Below are 5027 nucleotides of genomic sequence, written 5' to 3'. Positions count from 1 at the left end.
ATGAGACCCAACATCTATTTAGAACTTTTTATGTAGTAGGCATTGTTCTACAGGATTTGCATTTAGGAAACGGTGTATAAATCCTAGGCCCATTCAGGAGGTGCTACCACGGAAATTTTCCCTGTGAGGAACTGGAGGCATAGAGATAGTAAGTAACTCGCTTCATGTCCTGCAGGTCAGAGTTGACATCTAGATCTAGGTCTGCATGCTGTAGAGCCTACATTTTAACATATAATTCTATACTACTTTATGGAAGTTTTCCTATTATAGCCTAGAATGAAGTTATTGTAGATGAAGATACTGAGAGCCAGAAAAGTTAGTAATTTTGTTCAAGGTCATCCTATTGCAAATTGTCTGAGTCCAGATATTGGCAGGGCCCGAGATCATTCAGGACTTGTTCTAAAACACCAAGCTTTACTCTTATACAAGCACTCTCTTTTCACTTAAGGTCATAATGCTGGTCTCTTCCAACCTCATTGCCTGCAAGGTTAGAAGACAGCACTAGATTTACACAATCGAATGTTAAGGGCTTTGCTTATGTATTCAATCAGTCAACAGATATGGAGCCCTGACTAGGGACCAGGGAAATGCTAAACCAGACAGACAACCTTCTGCCTCTAGTACTTCCTGATTTGTATCCTTGAAAAACTCAGTGAACACTGCTGAGACTCAGTTTCCTCGGCTGTCACAGTGGGGTAGCAGTGGTGACCTGGTGTCAAACGAAAACAGTTCATGAAATTTGACACAGGCCTGACATACGATCAGTGCTTTGTTGAGGAAGAAGAAAAGTCTCCTCTGTCCTTCGAGGTTCCTCTGGCTAGACTAAGAATTAAATTGACATGAGACATGTTAACAGGAGAAAATCAAATTAAGTTTCATATGCATGAGAACCCCACATATATGAGAGGTTCAACGGCAGAAAGATAACATGAGGTAGATATGCCATCCTCAGCTAAGGGATGGGACAGGGGCCTGGGCTTCCAAGGACAGAAGGATCATTCACAGAATGATAAGAGGAGAAGCTGTTGGGTAATTAGATGTTTGCGCTCCATATAGATGGGGCCATTTAGATGAAATTTTTCCCTGGTAATAACTTTTTCCGGGAAAAAGCTCCAATTTAAATTCCTCCAGGTAGTTAAGGGAGGGGCGGCAGTTTCTCTTGAGCCCAAAGGGTCTCCACTGTCTTTAGCTCAAAAAAAAAATCACATGCCAAAGTAGCACATCTTGGGGAGGCCTGTTCTGAACATGTACAGCTTAATAAATGGTAACTAGTGGAATAACATACAGGAATAATAATACGGTGTTCTGAGAAAGGGTGATCCACACATGTCTTGAAAAGTCAGGAAAGGCTTCACTCAGTGTGATCTATCTCTTGAAAGAAGATTTCACGTAGGCAGAGGAGAAATGGAAGGGTGCTTCCAACAAGGAAACATTATGAAACCAGTATCTGACTATGCGCTTATGGGGCAAGTTACCCCAAATCTACTTGCAGAAAATATAGTAAATGATGGCTTTGAAAGCAATGAGACTGCTCACAACACGGGGGTGAGGTGAAGGTGTCTTGACTCTCAGACTTAAGGGTTCACAATTTATCTTATAATGATGACAAATTACAGTTAATTTGGAGGGGACTATTTGGGAGTGAGTTGATGTAGGACCTGAACAAAAATTTTTTCCCCAAATACACATGTCTGTCCTATCCATTTGCATGTGCAATTTTAAGGTCCTAATGTCACTGTTTCAAAGGTGCTTGTGGCCACCCGGGTTTCATTGTCAGATGACTTAGTTCCAGCTGAGCTCTTCCGCTTAAGCTGTTAAACAAATGAAAAGCAGAATTGTCACTTTTAAATAGAGTCCACACATAATCACATTTTGAAATGGTCCTCCTCTGGCTGAGGAGAAGTTGTGTGCATTATAATATTGAATTTTAAATAATATATTACACAAAATAGCTTCCAGTTTGATTTGGGGAGATATATGTTCATGAATTATTGAATATCTGATTATTGTAGAAAGCTTTAGCCATTATGCACTGGAGCTGTCATTCTCTCAGCTCTGTGATATATGAGCTTGGTTATCAATATTTAAAGTTATAGTGAGCTCAGTATGAAGCAGCTGAAAGCTGAGACATGGATTAATCAGCAGTGATGCAGGCAGAACTCCTCCCACACCCCCAACAAGATGGAAAGGAAGATGCTCTAGGAGGATTTCCTAGCCAGTCTTTTAAAGGTGCATTTCAAATTTCAGCTCCTCTTACAGAAATCCACTCAGTAGCAAGTGAGCAGTTGATTCAGTGTAAAGAAAACTTTGCACCTATATCAGCTTTGCTTCATCTTCAGGAAACTTAACATTTTCTATCAAACTTAACATAATATCTACTTGCAGCTCAACTAAATGACCGTGTGTGAAATATACTTTAATTTTGTTCTTTTGGTTTTGCAGTTATAATAATGCAAGTTCCCTGAAGGGAGGGTTGCTGCTTGCCTTGTTCACTGTTGTATCCTAGAACTGTCTAAGTGTTTGGTACAGAATGGGTGCTCAATAAATATTTTATTGACTGAATGAATGAATAGATGAATGAATGAAAATTTAATGGTTGGTGATCACTATTATCTTTGTATAGAGTAGAACACACTTCCTTTGCACTATTCAAAATACATCTTTTATTGTATGTCTGTGAGGAAAACAATGTAATACACATGGTAAATCATATAAGCAAAAATAACATGGGGTGCTTTTGAAAAGACTAATGGAAAAGGTGCATCTCCTTATGGAAAAGATCAGGTTAGAGGGGCAATATCAAACATGATATCTGGAAAGGTGAGTGGGTGAACCAGATAAAGTGGAATGGGGTAAGGAAGAGGAGAAAGGGTGTACCAGGTGGAGGAAAGAGCTTTTCTTTGAACGCACAGCTAGAAGTGAGTAAGCTTTTAGGACATTTGAGGGGGCTAAAACGTTCCAGAAAGTGAGGAGCAAAAGAGACTTTTCTTCTACGTTGATGGAACTAGTGTCTTACTTTGCAACAGAATTGCCTCTGTGTCTTAACTGAAAGTAGGTAAAGAGAAGGAAAAGGTTTTTGTCATTTAGAATTTCATGAGACCCTTAGAACATCTGAGTTTCTTTCTCTCTGGTGCCTCTCTTTCACTCACAATGCACAGACGCAGACATGCATACACATTTTCAGGAATCAGGATTCTGTTCAGTCTGAATCTCAAGGCTATTTTACTCTGCTTGCTTGAAACCCTGAGTTCTAAAGCACAGTGTTTTCCATGGATATGTATCATAATGGTTTGTTTGACAAAAAGCAGTGTGTTTCAAGGCATATTTGAATAGCATCTCATTTGTAACAAATTTTCACTTTCTCACCAATGTATTTCTTATATTTTCAAGGAGTTAAAAATATATTATTTTTCTTTAATATATATATATGTGTGTGTTTGTAAGTTGGATCAGTTTCTCTACGTAGGAATTCTCCAATCTCCAATTTGGGGAGTGTTTCTGGCTACTGATTATCCTGAGCTGTGTTGGAGAAAGATACTGTGGGGTCTCATGGTTATTTATGTAGATTGGTACTTAATCCAATTCTTTTCACCTTTGTTCTCTGCTGTGCTAAGAATCACAGTCATGTGCTTCTCTAGTTCCTTTGAACTAGTGAACTTATTTTCCATCTTCCAGGGTGGGGGTTGGTGGTAGTTTCCTACCTATATTTGCCAAGAGGAAGAATTTGGGAACTAACTGTTTTTATTCATACTTTCATCCCGTCCTTCTCATTTTAGCCCAGAGTTTACTACTGCCTTCCGAAAAACTGGATGTTTCTCATTTCTGAGCCTTTTTCCAGTTCTGCAGCATTGATCCACTTCCCTTGTCCCCTGTTGCCACCATTCTTTGCAGGCACTTAGATTTCACCTTTCTCTGCTTTAAAAAAAAATAATATGTTAAATACTATTCATGCAACATTAAGGCTATAAAAATTTGCTGTCCTTCTGGGTTTAGCACCTTTTAAAATCCCTTTATTATAAGGTTTAAAGAGAAAACAGAGATAAATACATTTATTCAGTCTGCATTTTTCACCCCATGCCCCGCAGACCATTTTTTCTGCAGTGCTTTTGAGATCTGAAAATAATAATTAAAGCATGCGATATAGTAAAATACATAGATTTTTGTGTCCCTACTCCCTCTTTTACAGAAGATAAAAAGGGGGTTCAAAAAAGTCAAAATACAGGAATAAAGACGCAGATGTAGAGAATGCGCTTGAGGACACGGGGAGGGGGAAGGGTAAGCTGGGACGAAGTGCGAGAGTGGCATGGACATATATATACTACCAAATGTAAAATAGCTAGTGGGAAGTAGCCACATAGCACAGGGAGATCAGCTCGGTGCTTTGTGTCCACCTAGAGGGGTGGGACGGAGACGCACGAGGGAGGGGATATGCGGATACATGCATACGTATAGCTGATTGACTTTGTTATACAGCAGAAACTAACACACCACTGTAAAGCAATTATGCTCCAATAAAGATGTTAAAAAAAAAAACCTTAGATTGAAAAAAAAAAGTCAATGTGATACAACACTAGCAAAATGTCAAACTTTGGCCAAAAAAGCAAAGTGTAAGAACCAGAATTTGAACTGCGCATTTCCCCCATGTCCATTTCTTACAAAATTTGATTCCCTATGTTTCTGAATTGCTTGAGCCAATACGTGTCTATGGTTTTCTTAAACATCAAAAATAGCCCAAAGTTTGAAATAACAGATCCAGACAACTAAGTGTACACTTGCTGGTTTGCCTGAGAAAAATAATCTTTGAAGTGTTCTCATTCATTTAGATAAAATGTTTTGGCATCCTGGGCCCTTGTCACAGATATTTAGTGAAAGACTTTCTATCTATTTCTGTCATATTTAATAAAAATCCCCCATTTTTGAAATATCATGAAATATTTATTTCATTTTATATATTTGAAGTAAAAAACAAATTTTGCTTTTTGCATGTATAATCTGTTTTTAATAAGACTGTAAACATTTAAGCAACA

This window comes from Phocoena sinus, chromosome 6 (assembly GCF_008692025.1).
Source record: "Phocoena sinus isolate mPhoSin1 chromosome 6, mPhoSin1.pri, whole genome shotgun sequence".
Taxonomy (NCBI): Eukaryota; Metazoa; Chordata; class Mammalia; order Artiodactyla; family Phocoenidae; genus Phocoena; species Phocoena sinus.
This window is presented reverse-complemented; position numbering follows the sequence as displayed.